A 16,639-nucleotide genomic window follows, 5' to 3' on the forward strand; every position below is an offset into this window, starting at 1 on the left:
TGTCCTGCCCCCTTATCGGCCAATGGTGCAATGTTATGGGTGGATGTCCCGCCCCCTCCAGAGCCAATGGTGTGTCATAATGAGTGTTGTTGTCCCACCTTCCACCCCGAGCAGCCCCAGGCCTCAGGGTCCAAATGTCCACCACCGCATCCCCTTCGATTTATAAATAAGTGTGTGAAAGCGCGTATTAGCGATGAGGGATGGAAGGTGATCATGTCTGCTGCAGGTTTGAATGCAATCTATTATAACCCTAGGGAATCGGCGGTGTGGGAAGTCTGGTGAGGGCCGCGAGTTTCCGGGATGTGAGCGCGCACACACACACACACACACACACACACACACACACACACACACACACACACTGACTGACTGACTGACTGACTGACTGAGTAAAGTGTCACAGAAAGAACTCGCAGGACAAATAGCATGTGAAATGTGAACCACTTTATTTCATCAGTAGGTTTTAAATTACAGAAACATCCCAGTATACACTTTTAAACTTTTCACACACATTACAGACTACTGCTTGCAATCACCAATTAAATGTTGGTGCAGAAAATTAGTTGTAGCTATCGCCCCAACATTGTTCAGAAACTCAGCAGCATCTGAAAAAGCATTCATAACGCCCTTTCTCTCGCCATTTCTATAGCCGTGAACACCGAACTGGGCGACCCTAACAGAGCAAATAAATTAGCCTGAGTGATCAGAGGGACGGTGTTACCACAGGTTCTATGTAAAATACGTTGTATTTTGGAATACACACCGCTGAATCCGCCAGGCTTCAGTTTCTGATCTGAAAACATCAGAATCGCAGTAATTTCACTCATGTTCTTTACATGCACATCTATCTCTTTAAAAAATTCAAGGACATTAGCATTCAGTTAATTGATTTTCATTTCAAGCTTTGCAGAAAGAAGAGTGTAAAGCACTTTTTGTAAGAATTCTTACATATACATTCGAAATTTTTCATTCTTCTCACGATGGCACACCTGTGTCTGTAAAACAGAGTGAAAGCTCTATTCACATTGCGAGTATTTCACAGCCCTGGTTTTACATAGATCTTTTTTCTTTTCTGTAAAAATATGTATAAATAAGTATAAAATAAGTTTTGCAACGCACCAAAAGTCACGTGTAGTATTTTTCCATCTACCTTTACAAGTAAGGAGCGTACATACTCATATGGCGAGCGGTCGTCAATTATTTTTCTCAGCAAGTGCTTTATACTCCGCTCAGTATCATCTGTAAAAGTATAGGCACCCAGGCCACTGGCGATGTACAGAACAGCCGATAAAATTCGGGCTAAACTGAGACACTTATAAATTTCTAATGCGGCAAACAACATATCTTTGTACTGTAACATGACCAGGGGAAGGGTCATTCATAACAGGTATTTTCGGAATGACCTACTTAAAATACTAGATATGGACCTTAGCAAAATGGCTGCCAAAAAGAATCAGCTGACCGGTACATGGAAAGGGTCTACCCTGAGAAACAATGAGACACAGCTGAGTCGCATCAGGAACCGAAATATAAGTGCCCCGGAGGCAGTGAACAGGGCGGAAGCCGATAAGGTGAATGCGGTTTGGAGGAAAAGAGAGGAAAGAGGTGTATGTTAAAGATCGGGCTAAAGAATAACGGACTACTGAAAGGAGAAAAGGTTTATGGTTTTTGGATTACGGACACTGGATAAGGATACATCGCGGATTGGCTTTATTACGGATTTATGGAACTCGGATCGGATCAGGATTAAGGGAACGGATTACGGACTGTATTTGGAAGATAGTTGGAGGAAGAAAAGCCACGAAACTCAGGAAAGAAAAGTGTGGTGTGAGTACTACTTTCATTTACATAAACTTTCCCCCGGAGACACCACAGTACCCATCCGCGCACCCGACAACTAGGCATGTGTGACCCCGTTGACCTGGATGATTAATCAAACGGGCCGCGCATTCATCAACCACAACCCCCTTTAAACAATGGTTGAAGGTGCAACATACCACCGACTTTACAATCTGATCCATAGCATCGGGCTCATTAGAGCCATCGATAGCTAAACTAGGTTGAACATCATCATTAATCACATTTTGGCGAACACACATGAACAGACACGAAACATTCAAGCTTGATGGTAGTTTGAAGATTGATGCGTCGACCTCTTCGTTATTCTATTAAAGGAAAAAAGAAAAGGAAGGCTTAACAAAATAAATAGGCATGCTTTTTACCTAAAATATTTACAATTGTAATGCCTCTTTTGTGTTAGAGTTTTTCGTTTGCTTCGAACTTGCTGTGGTTTAATATTTACCATTTGTAGCAACTCTTCATCAGTCGTTGACGGACCCCCAACACCTGAATCACCGTCAGAGTTCACATGACAGCCACTGTCACACACCACTGAGTGCTGGGTCAGCTTTTGCTAAAAAGAAGACAAAGTGTTGAAAACGAAATACGCTAAACGCAGATTGAAACGACAATTCCACTATCAGAAAAAATATTTTAGCAACCTACTTCTTCAGTTTGCATAGCAGAGGAATCCGATGATTCACTACTCAAAGAAACCATCTTTGCAGCAGTCAATATCGGGGCCTGACAGCTCAGGTGTCACACTTCAAAACCGGCAAGTCGGCTAATTTAAGCATAAACTCCAAATTTGTAACCATGCCTACACAGCTCAAGACATTTTTCAAATGGTTGTGATGTTTTAGAACGCCCCACCATATCCCTCCGCCCCAAAATCACACGTGTTTTATCGAGAGTGAAAAGTAATCACTTTGAATTAAAATATGTAAGCTTATTTCAATGACAAATTCTCAACAACTTTTCAAAAGTTTGAAATGATTTTCCACGTACCGTGAACGTAAAGTCTTTAAACCTTAAAAATATTAACATGCAACCCAAGCCTCAAATGATGTGTTTCTCTAGAAAAGAAATTACATTGAATCAAAAAATGTAAAACTTATTTTATCTTTTGAGAAGAGCGTTGTAGGGCAGGTTTTTATATTTTAGTGGATAGGTCATAAAAGTGTTAAAATAATTGAATAAGACACATTTAGCAGCGATAAATTATAAGCACGAGCAAAAATTGATATTTATAACGCTTATAGATTTTAACAATATAACAGACTTTACTAAAATGTTTACTTATTAAATAAATTAAAAATTAAATATTACATCAGAACATGTCCACACCCAGGCACCTGCCGTTAAAGGTTATGGGATGTAGAGATACAGTATATAAGGTTCATGATGAGAATAAAAAACGCTCATGCTAATACACAAGCACCTGTGTCTCACCAAAGCTGACAAATAAAAAGCCAAAAAGCCACACTGCACGTGTTAACATGAGAATGAGCGAGTGAACAAAGATAGGGTGCCTCCTGCAATTAAAGGCTTACAGCACCTGGTATTCCCAGGCGGTCTCCCATCCAAGTACTAACCAGGCCCATCCCTGTTTAGCTTCCGAGATCAGACAAGATCAGGCGTGCTCAAGGGGGTGTGGCTGTAAGCAAGAGCAAGGCTCGCTGGCACCCTTCTTATAGAGAGGACAGCTCCGTCACCTCTTTTACGACGCTGCTTTTTTTCCCTTGCGTTTTTCTCTTCTTCCCACGTTCTCTCTCTTCACTGCCTTCGTCCCGCTCTATTTCACTTCAGCCTTTCACTCTTGCTTCCTTCCAATGAGGACGGAGCTGCGGGAGAAAGGGCGCTATAGAGGATCGCTGTGGAGAGCTGCTGCTGTGCTTTGACATCTGAGCTCTGTGGAAAACGATCTCAATACAATTCTGAAAAACGCGACTCCCCGAACGCCAGCCGAAAAAGTCTCCACAGCCGAAGCGCTGTGACAAATAAACAGACGGAAAAGCTGCACCGCACGTGTGAACAGGGGAATGAGTGAGCGAGCGCCTCCTGCGCTTAGAAGCTTACAACACCTGGTATTCCCAGGCGGTCTCCCATCCAAGTACTAACCAGGCCCCTTCCTGCTTATCTTCCACAATCAGACGAGATCAGGCGTGCTCAAGGGGGTGTGGCCATAAGGGACAGCAGGGCTCACTGGCACCCTTCTATTAGAGAGGACAGCTCCGTCACCTCTTTTACGACGCTGCTTTTTTTCCCTTGCGTTTTTCTCTTCTTCCCATGTTCTCTCTCTTCACTGCCTTCGTCCCCGCTCTATTTCACTTCAGCCTTTCACTTGTCGCGGCAATGGTTGTTAATAAGACAGAATTAAGTGTTGCTGTGCTTTTTCAAATGAGGCCCCATCTCTCTGTTCATCTCTGTGGTGCAGCCACAGAGAAACTATTCATGCAGGCTGATTTAAAGATGTTTTCTTTTGATAAGGGACAGCTCCCAAATGGGGATGCACTTAGCTAAGCTTAGCTATCATGATCAGTGGTCATCCATTGGCGCCTATCTGTCTGGGGTGTGCCAGATGGACATCTGGACTGCATTCCTAAGTGTCAGGAGTAAGTGACTCACATCTCACCTTGATCAACCAATCAGGGACTGGTAGGGCCGAGTAACCCACGTGGGACTCTGATGCCCATGGAACTTTCAGCCAATGAACGAGCTGAAGTTCCTCCAGGTAAAAACAGGCAACACAGAGGGCCTGAGAGACTATTTCCTGGACTTTTCTAAAGGGAATTCAAAGGAGAATTCCAGGGCAGGACGGCCCAGGAGCAATAGGCTCCCAAGGGCAGGACATTCTCGCAGCGCGCCTCCTGACCATCCTAAGACTCAGCCCGGACAACCACGGAACGGCCAGTGTGTCCGAGTGCCAGAACTTTCCTTTGTTCTAAGAGTCTAGAGCGGAGGTTGCCACAGAGTAACCAGAGGATCCCCCTGAGGTAAGCACCAGCAGCAAGCCTCGTGAACAGGTCGGAACTGTGGACAGCTGAATCACTATTCAGAACTAGCGCTTCATCAGGAATGAACCGGTCCTCTTCCTGACTTGCTGGGACCCACAGTCATCTTTTCTCCTGTGCACAAACTTTGCTAGTTAAAGCCAACACTAACTAGCCGGTCAGTGAGCATCTGCAGCACAGCACAGCCTGGCACGGAGCCAAAGAGCCCGCAGGAGATCTGAATCCCCAGAGATTGGATGAGTATTCAACTTCAATGTATTACAGCTTGAGAATTCAATTGTTATCCCAACCAGTTGATATCAATTTTATTCCTAAGAGTTATGTACTTGTTTTTTAGTTTCTAATGTAGAAGTTGTAACCAAGTTCACTTTATGAAACGGTCTAAATGAATGATATACTGAACGTATGTCCTCTTGATATATGTAACTCTTTGTAACTGATTGTATATATACCTTTTGTATTCTGATAACCCTCTCAATAAGATCTGTTAGGTTTATATGCATATTTTATGTATTAATAAATGTATCTTCGTGTATTAGTACCCGTGTGTGTGTGCGTTGTTTGAGTTATATCGCATGGTTGGATTCTAAGGCCATCAAAAGAATCATTTTGTGATTTACGGCTACAATTAATAAATGTCCCCGTAAATGCCCAAACCCTACAGAACTGGTGCCTTCAGAGAGCACACTACATTTATTGGCGTCCCTGGACTCATTTCAGTCATACCTGGGCAATGGTAAGACTGAAATGAGTCAACCAAGCGGAATAATTCAATATAAAACGCCGCGGGTTTCATACGCGACAATACAGTGTGCTGAAAGCCGAAAGGAAAAAAGTTCCCCTTGGTCTTTAAGCAGTGCTTGATTGTTTTGTGATCTTTTGCGATCTACCGGGTTGATTGCATACTTGATCTTGTGGTTTTCTGTGGTATAACTGTGATTTCGTACTTAAAAGTAATACTCTTTAATTTTCGAGATGGTTGCTAAAAGGTCTGAATTCGAGTCGCTATTAAGCACTCTCTCTAGCAGCGACAGGTCTGACCACGATCTCCGTCATATCTCCGTCAGCGGAGAAGCTAGGAGAATAAACCTCCATCCTCTGAGAGAGCTAGTGAAGGAGATGGAGAGATTTGACCCTGCAGTGTCAGAGAATAATATCGAGAGTTATATTCAAGACCTCAGGTATACCCTGCAGTACCTGCCAAACGCCACAGAACAGGAGAAAGTGTTTCTGGTCAGGAAAACTAGCAGCAGAGCTGTACATGAGTGGATGGCTAGGCAGATGAAGAAAGTCTGTGATGACTTTGAAGAGCTGTGTCAAGCACTTATCCGAGAATACAGTGCGTTTATTGACCCGACTGCCGCGATAGCCGCCGCCCTTAACATTAAGCACGAGAGAGCAGAGTCCCCTCGCGAATATTACGAGAGACTTAGACGAACTTATTTTGCAGGGTGAAATGATGAGGGTTGCGAAGAGAACACACATTTCAAGGGTTTATTCATTGCGAATCTCCACCCGTCAGTCAGAAAGATGATCTTAATGCATACAGATGCACAGACCATGAAAATGACTGATATTAAGAGATTCGTGCAGAAAGCCTGGGAGTATGATGTCCAAAGTCGCTCTGAGCGAAAAGCTGTTTATGCGACTGTGTTCGCCGTCAGAGCCAGCAGGGTTAATTCCCCCCTGCTCGAAGGAGCACAGGCTCCTGAGCTGGCTAAGCCCCGTTCCAAAGCAGGCACACAGGACCGCACCCAGCGTCCTAAGTGCCATGAGAACACCGGGGAAGGGAAAGGGCTAGATAAAGCTGAACAAAAGGATTCAGTAGCCGCCCGCCTGGCCAGGCTTGAACAAGTTTTATTAGGACAGAGACAACCGCTCCCCAAGGCTGCCGGAAGCGTGAATGAGCTGATACTCTCCACTGGAGGAGGCGGAGACCCGCCCCCTCTCCCTCCCTCAGTCTATCTGATTGAGTGGAAGGGTTCCTGCCTGGATGAGGTCAGCTACTCGCAAGCGAGTGCTGACTCCACCCCTGAAGTCACAGAGCAGGCAGTAAAACAGAGAGGAAAAGCAGGAAGCTTTTACCTCAAGGCTGCCATGGGAGATGTCTTACACAGTGAGACATTGATTGACACTGAGGTTGAAAGGTGTTTGATGTCATACAGCAAGCTCAAACGGGTAGAAAAAGAAAAGGGCATGCGACTCAGAGATGAACCTTTGGTGGATCACCAGAAAGGCAAGGTGTGGAAACAGGTCAAGGCTCCTAAGCCTTCTGTACAGAGGGAAAGGGGGGCCAAGAGGCAGAATGTGCTCACACAGTGCCCACCGAACACAGAAGCCTATGTGGAGATTCCTTCTGTTCCCTCTGGACAAGAAATAAAAATATTTTCTTGTTCCCGGAAATATAGGGAAGTCATGTCCCGGCTGAGGTCACAACAGCCTCCATGCCACAGGAGCGGTGCTCCAGGCAGCCGCCTGATCCACCAGGTAAAGCACACCCCTTTTACATCCCTAAAGAGGAGCAGATCTCCCCACCTGGCGATGAAAAGGAGCTTTACCTGTGCACCCTGGCACCCAAGAGGGGTCAGGACCACCACCCTGCAGTGGTGAAAGGGATCCAGATGGCAGGAGAGCAGGTTGGTGATGTAGCCCTCACCCTTAGCCCTGAGAGGTCCTCTATCAGTGAGGATCTGCTTGAGCAGCTGTCACAGGGCCACCACCAGGTGCCCCTGGTGCAACATTCACAGGTTAGACAGGAGGTCCAGCTGGACGCTGAGACTACTGCGCTGTGGACACACCTGATCCCAGATGCCGATTCCCTCTGCTGTGACCCAGGGAACCTGCAGTCAGGTAACATTATTTCTCACAACTACCAGGTAGTGAGTGAGACCGACCTGATTTTCCTGCCTCAACGGCAGGGTTTCCAACACACCCAGTCCCCAAGAAGGGACAAGGAATGAAAGCCAAGCCAGTTTTCCTACAGCCACCAGCTCAGTCTGTCAGTCTGAGGCTGACCAACAGTGGTTCAGCCAGACTGGAGCTGGATGGTCAAGCCACCCGCCTGCCAGTGCAGAACACAGAAAAGTGGGGTGTCAGAATCCCCGCCTGCACTGACATGGGCCTGGTGGGTGATAGCGAGTTCGAAGACTGTGAACTGGCTATCCCAGTGCTGGGGCAGCTCCCTGAACCCCTAGCGAGGGAAGGGGGGAGCAAGCAGGTGTCCTACACCGGCCCCCAGCAAACGACTGTAAACATGCCGATAGAGGGATTCCTCAATCAGGAAGTGTGCAGGGTGGACCTGAACAGTGAGAATGGGGTAACAATTCCAGATAACTCAGGTGCTCCAGATGACCACTCAACCGGGGGTCAGGCATGCTCCACCGCTGCACCACCCCCTGCAGGGTTCCTAGAGCACAGACATGAACAAATCGAAAAATCAGATGCCCTGGAAATGGAGGAGCAGCATCAGCAGCTGCATCAGATCTCCCCAGATTTCCAGGATGTTGGTGCCCAAGATGCCACATGGCATACTGAGAAAGACACCATGTACACGCTGCGCCAGCTTAGAAAGGCAACAGTCACTCAGAAGGAGATGACTGGGATCAGCCACCCTAAAAGACTTTTGGGAGGACTGATTGCTGCCGCCACTGTTGTGCATTTGCTATAGTAGGTTTGTTTGCTTCTGGCACTCTTACCCTGACTGCCCCAAGAAGGCAGGTGTCAGAGATGCCGGAGGGTAGTGACAGACTGTATCAACAGCAGCAAAAGTTGGAAAGCCTAGGGAAAACCCTACAGGCAATTTCCTATGCAACAGGGTTAAACCTTATCCCCCAACCAGTGGACATGATTGCCGGTGTTATACAGTGAATTTATGCTTGTGTGCAACAGGCCAGAATGTTGACACAAGATCTGTTAAGGGAGTTCAGTGCCACTGTAGCCAGTCTAGCCATGGCACAAATCCCAACCCACTTGATTCCACTCTTCTCAGTAGAAGAGTATGTGACATTAACCACCCCATCGCTCATAGCTCACCCAGAAAGCAATCCAAGATTGAATTTGGTTCCAAATCTTGAGATGGGTATGGCTACCAAAGCTATCCATTGGCTGTTTCTAAATGATTCACCAATGAAGGGTACCAAGGGTACCTGACCATCCTGAGCCTGGACAACCACGGAACGGCCAGTGTGTCCAAGTGCCAGAAATTTCCTCTGTTCTAGGAATCGAGAGCGGAGGTTGACAGAGAGTAACCAAAGGATCCACCCGAGGTTAGCATCAGCAGCAAGCCTCGTGAACAGGTCGGAACTGTGGAAAGCTGAATCACTATTCAGGACTAGCGCTTCATGACTTGCTGGGACCCACAGTCATCTCTTCTCCTGTGCACAAACTTTGCTAGTTAAAGCCAACACTAACTAGCTGGTCAGTGAGCATCAGCAGCGCACCGTCGCAAGCAGCACAGCACAGCCTGGCACGGAGCCAGAGAGCCTGCAGGAGATCTGAATCCCCAGAGATTGGATGAGTATTCAACTTCAAAGCATTACAGCTCAAGAATTCAATTGTTATCCCAACCAGCTGATATCAATTTAACTCCTAAGAGTTATGTACTTGTTTTGAGTATCTAATGTAGAAGTTGTAACCAAGTTCAATTACGAAACGGTTTAAATGAATGATATACTGAACTTATGTCCTCTTGATATATGTAACTCTTTGAAACTGAATGAATATATATCTTTTGTATTCTGAAAACCGTCACGATAAGATCTGTTAGGTTTACATGCATATTTTATGTTTTAATAAATGTATCCTCGTGTATTAGTACCTGTGTGTGTGTGTGTGTGTGTTGTTTGAGTTATATCGCATGGTTGGATTCTAAGGCCATTAAAAGAATCAATTTCGTGATTTACGGCTACAATTAATAATTGTCCCCTTACATGCCCAAATTCTACGTTAGTATAGTGGCAAGTATCCCCGCCTGTCACGCGGGAGACCAGGGTTCGATTCCCCGACGGGGAGTAGAAAGCTTTTCTTTTACCTCCTTAGAGAAAGGACTGCCTTTCACTTCTCTGTTTTCTTTCACAGCGTCGTGCACCTTTTCATTGCTCTCGCTTTCAGAGCCTCCGCACGGCACACGACTCGACATCAGGAAGCACATTGAAATGAAAGCAGGAAGCGCTGCGACATGCACTGTGCAGATCCCGCCACACTAAGAGGTGAGTGGGTCTGTTCGATTCACAAAGAACGCTTTGATAAGCGTCAAAGGCAAGTCATTCCGAGTTGGTTGTTTGTGTTTTCTGTTCAGACGCGAAATGCTGAAATGATCTCTCGGCTCCTCGGTTGTCATTTCTGCTCCGTAAAGAAATCACAGCACGCGTCGGCTTCCAGCACGGTGGGTCGGGACACGATGCCGGGGGTCGGAGAGAGTTATGTCTTCCTCGTTAGTATAGTGGTGATTATCCCCACCTGTCACGCGGGAGACTGGGGTACATCAGGACGCGCATTGGAGTGAAAGCAGGATGCGCTGCGACATGCACTGTGCAGATCCCGCCACACTAAGAGGTGAGTGGGTCTGTGCGATCACAGCGCTAGGCGAATCCCCAATCCCCTTTTGTGCGAGGTGACAAAAGAAGCCGGTCTGTTTCCGCCCGGTTTCGAACCAGGGACTTTTCGCGTGTGAGACAAACGTGATAACCACTACACTACGGAAACGGTAGCAAACCCTCCCCAGCGGCCCAGTGCTGAGCTTCGCCAATGCGATTCAGCTGCTTCCAGTGCCTTTTTTGGAGTGCGCTGATGGACCGTGCTCTCTCTCCAGAGACCAGCACGCCTGTCATGGACGGAGCAGGAAAAGCGGCGCCACATTCTACAGCCCTCTCCACGCAATCGACGATATCGGGCAACTAAAGTGGAGAAAATCGCCTCTCCAGAAAGTGCAAATATCATCTTGGAGAGTATAAGTCCTATTGCCAAAGGTCAGCCCTGTCTACCAGAGTAACCCTCCCACCTCCTGCAGCGATGATCAGCTCGTCTCACACGCGAGAAGTTTTGGTTGGAAACAAGCGCCCCCTCTTCTCGCGCGTTTTGCACGTTCGAGTGGTTTTAATGCGGCTCCTTCGTACACGGTGCTGATCTTTTGGAAAGCAGGAGGCAAAACTGACACGTTCCCATACCGGGAGTCAAACCCGGGCCGCCTGGGTGAAAACCAGGAATCCTAACCGCTAGACCATATGGGAGCACACAACCCCGCTATTCCGGGCATCATGCAAGCAAACTACATAAATATGAGAAAACACGCAAGAGAGTTGTCACTCAGAGTGTCGAAGGGTCGATGTATACTGGGGCTCAGTTGAAATGCAATGTCAGGACTTTTCCGAATTAGGTCACACGAAGAGAGCACAGCCTTTTCCGCCCTACCATGTGTGTATCGGTAACTCGCCGTGATCGTATAGTGGTCAGTACTTTGCGTTGTGGCCGCAACAACCCTGGTTCGAATCCGGGTCACGGCAGAATAGGGGCGTCTGCTTTTACTACTTGCGCAAATGAAGGCAAAAAAAAGCCAATCGATGTGAACGAACGGCGCTTTACAGAGGGGTACTGCCTGACTGGATCGTTGATGAACGACAGAGGCCACTCCGACCTCTTCTCGGTTTTCTTCAATGACTTACTAAGGATCTTCTTCACATTCGCCCATGCAGGGGAAGCCAGTTACACCAAAGCAAACGCAGGAAAGTGCCTTTCAAGCAGAGACCAGGAGGGACTTGTTTACACCGAGAGTGGTCGGAGAATGGAACAATGCGCCCAGCCCTGTTGCTGGAGCCGATTCTTGATGAGATCTTGGGCTCACTGGATGCTAATCTTTCTGTTGTTCTTGCAGGTCCTGCGCTGCTTTTGAGCCGACAGAGCTCGTTCTGGTCTGTCGGCACAGCCCAATTGCAAATGATCGGCTCCGCGTACAGAAGGAACGTGCGTTTGGTACAAGAGTGCATAAAGGCACCGGAAATACATTGGGAACAAATGACCGGTCGCTCAAGACCTCTGTGAAGTACAGGAGCGTGCAACAAGAACCGGGGACCTTTCGCGTGTTAGGCGAACGTGATAGCCGCTACACTACGGAAACCTGCAGGGACCACTGCTGGTGTCTCGCTTGCGTTTCGCGCTGAGAAAGGGAAGCGTCACTTTAGGCAGGGGGCGCTGGAGAGAGGAACAAAGGGCGCGATGAAACAAAATGCCAAAACCCGGGATCGAACCAGGGACCTTTAGATCTTCAGTCTAACGCTCTCCCAACTGAGCTATTTCGACAGTGCACAAAGCCCACAGCCACCTGCTCCAGCCTTCCTGTGTTGCGGCATGAGCGCACCAAGAGGAGCGGGAGAGTGTTGCAGGAACGTCACTCAGAAGGAAAGCCACCCAGCTGCGCCCTCTGAGCTCTGTCCAGCGCATCTTCCTCGCATGGACTCCTGCCTGCGACGGGCAGGAAACAATTAGCAAGAACAGAACAGCACCCCATGGGTGTCTCATGACCACACCTTAGGTTGTGACACATGCAGGTGTGAGGGGTTGCCGGGCTACTCTGGAGCAGAGCTTGGGCGGAGGGGGGGCGGGAAAGCAGACAAAGAGGTGACACCTCAAGGTCTGCACGATCACAGCTCTCCGCCGCCCCAGGCTTCTGCTCGATAAGCTACTGGACACACCCGCCCCTCCTCACACAGACCGTGGAAAAGCCCCCGAGTGGGAGGGCTCTCTCTTCCTCCCAGGAGCTCTTGGACGCACAGACAGAGCGCGGGGAGCCGCCGCCTGCAAACACGGCTCCAGGCAGGACTCCACTCCGCAGGAGCCGCAGAGCAGAGGAGATGGGGGCAGCTTAGCTCCTGTGCAGAGACCTGAGCTGTTGTTGCTGCGGACGCTGTCTTTTCTGTTCTCGGGGTAGGAGTGAATGTTGAGTTGCCCTTAGAAATGAAGCAGAGCACTTCAACGGCACGGGTGTGTGTGCGTGCGCCCTGGTGATTCTGGGAGACAGATCGAACCTGGGCTAAAAGAGAGGGGGCTTAGCCCTCTTCCATTTGCTAGTTCAGAGTTGTACAACCCATCTGTATCTGCTAGGCGGCGCAGTCGTCGTGCACAAAGAACGCTTTGAAAAGCGTCAAAAGCAAGTCATTCCGAGTTGGTCGTTTGTGTTTTCCGTTCAGACGCGAAATGCTGACATGATCTCTCGGCTCCTCGGTTGTCATTTCTGTTCCGTAAAGGAATCACAGCACGCGTCGCCTTCCAGCACGCTGGGTCGGGACACGATGCCGAGGATCGGCGAGTGTGGTGTCATCCTTGTTAGTATAGTGGCAAGTATTCCCGCCTGTCACGCGGGAGACCAGGGTTCGATTCCCTGACGGGGAGTAGAAAGCTTTTCTTTTACGTCCTTAGAGAAAGGACTGCCTTTCACTTCTCTGTTTTCTTTCACAGCGCCGTGCACCTTTTCATTGCTCTCGCTTTCAGAGCCTCCGCACGGCACACGACTCGACATCAGGAAGCACATTGAAGTGAAAGCAGGAAGCGCTGCGACATGCACTGTGCAGATCCCGCCACACTAAGAGGTGAGTGGGTCTGTTCGATGCACAAAGAACGCTTTGATAAGCGTCAAAGGCAAATCATTCCGAGTTGGTCGTTTGTGTTTTCTGTTCAGACGCGAAATGCTGAAATGATCTCTCGGCTCTTCGGTTGTCATTTCTGCTCCGTAAAGGAATCACAGCAGGCGTCGGCTTCCAGCACGGTGGGTCGGGACACGATGCCGGGGGTCGGAGAGAGCGATGTCTTCCTCGTTAGTATAGTGGTGATTATCCCCACCTGTCACGCGGGAGACTGGGGTACATCAGGACGCGCATTGAAGTGAAAGCAGGATGCGCTGCGACATGCACTGTGCAGATCCCGCCACACTAAGAGGTGAGTGGGTCTGTTCGATCACTGCGCTAGGCGAATCCCCAATCCCCTTTTGTGCGTGCTGACAAAGGAAGCCGGTCTGTTTCCGCCCGGTTTCGAACCGGGGACCTTTCGCGTGTGAGGCGAACGTGATAACCACTACACTACGGAAACGGTGGCAATCCCTGCCCAGCGGCCCAGCGCTGAGCTTCGCCAATGCGATTCAGCTGCTTCCAGTGCCTTTATTGGAGTGCGCTGATGGACCGTGCTCTCTCTCCAGAGACCAGCACGCCTGTCATGGACGGAGCAGGAAAGGCGGCGCCACATTCTACAGCCCTCTCCACGCAATCGACGAAATCGGGCTACTGAAGTGGAGAAAATCGCCTCTCCAGAAAGTGCAAATATCATCTTGGAGAGTATAAATCCTATTGCCGAAGGTCAGCCCTGTCTACCAGAGTAACCCTCCCACCTCCTGCAGGGATGATCAGCTCGTCTCACACGCGAGAAGTCTTCGGTTGGAAACAAGCGCCCCCTCTTCTCGCGTGTTTTGCACGTTCGAGTGGTTTTAATGCGGCTCCTTCGTACACGGTGCTGATCTTTTGGAAAGCAGGAGGCAAAACTGACAGGTTCCCATACCGGGAGTCGAACCCGGGCCGCCTGGGTGAAAACCAGGAATCCTAACCGCTAGACCATATGGGAGCACACACCCCTGCTGTTCCGGGCATCATGCAAGCAAACTACATAAATATGAGAAAACGCGCAAGAGAGTTGTCACTCAGAGTGTCGAAGGGTCGATGTATACTGGGGCTCAGTTGAAATGCAACGTCAGGACTTTTCCGAATTAGGTCACACGAAGAGAGCACAGCCTTTTCCGCCCTGCCACGTGGGTATCGGTAACTCGCCGTGATCGTATAGTGGTCAGTACTTTGCGTTGTGGCCGCAACAACCCCGGTTCGAATCCGGGTCACGGCAGAATAGGGGCGTCTGCTTTTTCTACTTGCGCGAATGAAGGCAAAAAAAAGCCAATCGATGTGAAGGAACGGCGCTTTACAGAGGAGTACTGCCTGACTGGATCGTTGATGAACGACAGAGGCCACTCTGACCTCTTCTCGGTTTTCTTCAATGACTTACTAAGGATCTTCTTCACATTCGCCCATGCAGGGGAAGCCAGTTACACCAAAGCAAACGCAGGAAAGTGCATTTCAAGCAGAGACCAGGAGGGACTTGTTTACACCGAGAGTGGTCGGAGAATGGAACAATGCGCCCAGCCCTGTTGCTGGAGCCGATTCTTGATGAGATCTTGGGCTCACTAAGAGGCCCCCGCTGGATGCTAATCTTTCTGTTGTTGTTGCAGGTCCTGCGCTGCTTTTGAGCCGACAGAGCTCGTCCTGGTCTGTCGGCACAGCCCAATTGCAAATGATCGGCTCCGCGTACAGAAGGAACGTGCGTTTGGTACAAGAGTGCATGAAGGCACCGGAAATACATTGGGAACAAATGACCGGTCGCTCAAGACCTCTGTGAAGTACAGGAGCGTGCAAAAAGAGGCTGTTTCCGCCCAGTCTCGAACCGGGGACCTTTCGCGTGTTAGGCGAACGTGATAGCCGCTACACTACGGAAACCTGCAGGGACCGCTGCTGGTGTCTCGCTTGCGTTTCGGGCTGAGAAAGGGAAGCGTCACTTTAGGCAGGGGGCACTGGAGAGAGGAACAAAGGGCGCGATGAAACAAAATACCGAAACCCATGATCAAACCAGGGACCTTTAGATCTTCAGTCGAACGCTCACCCAACGGAGTTATTTCGGCTTTGCGCATCGCCCCCAGCCACCTGCTCCAGCCTTCCTGTGTTGTGGCAGGAGCGCACCAAGAGGAGCGGGAGAGTGTTCACAGCGCTAGGTGAATCCCCAAAGAGTGCGTGCCAACAAACGAAACTGGCCTGTTTCCACCCGGTTTCAAACCAGGTATCTTTCACGTATGAAGCAAACGTGATAACCACTACGGAAACGGTGGGAAAACAAGCCCACCGTCAGTGAGTATTCAACTTCACTGCATTACTGCTTGAGAAATCAATTGTTATCCCAACCAGTTGATATCAATTTATTTCCTTAGGGTTATGTCCTTGTTTTGAGTATCTAATGTAGAAGTTGTAAACAAGTTCAATTACGAAACGGTCTAAATGAATGATATACCGAACGTATGTCCTCTTGATATGTGTAACTCTTTGTAACTGAATGAATTTATATCTTTTGTATTCTGATAACCCTTACGATAAGATCTGTTTGGTTTACATGCATATTCTATATATTAATAAATGTATCCTCGTGTATTAGTACCTGTGTATGCGTTGTTTGAGTTATATCGCATGGTTGGATTCTAAGACCAATAAAAGAATCAATTTTGTGATTTACTGCCACAACTAATAATTGTCCCAGTAAATGCACAACCCCCTACAGAACTGGTGCCTCGTGAGAGCACACTACAACAGTGTGTGATCTCCTGTCCCAGCCTGAGGAGCAGACAGCGAGCCTGTCTCTCAATAATAATAATCAAGTGGGGGATCTCCTGTCCCAGCCTGGGGAACACTGAGCCTATCTCTCAATACTAATAATACAGTGTGTGATTCCCTGCCCCAGCCAATGGAACAGACAGTGACCATGTCTCTCAATAATAATAATACAGTTTGTGACCTCCTGTCCCAGCTTGGGGGAAAGTGAGCCAGACTCTCAATAATAATAATACAGTGTGATCTACTGTCCCAGGCTGAGGAACAGTGAGTTTATCTGTCAATAATAATAATACAGTGTGATCTCCTGTCCCAGCCTGAGGAACAGTGAGCTTGTCTCAATAATAATAATACAGTGTGATCTCCTGTCCCAGCCTGAGGAACTGT

General features: G+C 48.5%; 3 non-coding genes and 2 pseudogenes across 3 annotated transcripts; 1 reads left to right on the forward strand and 4 right to left on the reverse strand.

The window, feature by feature from the left end:
• Positions 1-3,385: 3,385 nt before the first annotated feature.
• On the reverse strand, positions 3,386-3,504 carry LOC148807438 (5S ribosomal RNA; annotated as a pseudogene).
• A 407-nt stretch (positions 3,505-3,911) lies between these two features.
• Positions 3,912-4,030, reverse strand: LOC148807439 (5S ribosomal RNA; annotated as a pseudogene).
• A 9,825-nt stretch (positions 4,031-13,855) lies between these two features.
• Positions 13,856-13,928, reverse strand: trnav-cac (transfer RNA valine (anticodon CAC)). The gene has a single exon. It is a non-coding gene; the product is annotated as a tRNA-Val (tRNA).
• Positions 13,929-14,381: 453 nt separating this feature from the next.
• Positions 14,382-14,453, reverse strand: trnae-uuc (transfer RNA glutamic acid (anticodon UUC)). Its single transcript has one exon. It is a non-coding gene; the product is annotated as a tRNA-Glu (tRNA).
• Positions 14,454-14,654: 201 nt separating this feature from the next.
• trnah-gug (transfer RNA histidin (anticodon GUG)) lies at positions 14,655-14,726 on the forward strand. The gene has a single exon. It is a non-coding gene; the product is annotated as a tRNA-His (tRNA).
• The last annotated feature ends 1,913 nt before the right edge of the window (positions 14,727-16,639 follow it).

This window comes from Atractosteus spatula, unplaced genomic scaffold (genome assembly GCF_055471065.1).
Source record: "Atractosteus spatula isolate fAtrSpa1 unplaced genomic scaffold, fAtrSpa1.hap1 Scaffold_31, whole genome shotgun sequence".
In the NCBI taxonomy this organism is placed as follows: domain Eukaryota; kingdom Metazoa; phylum Chordata; class Actinopteri; order Semionotiformes; family Lepisosteidae; genus Atractosteus; species Atractosteus spatula.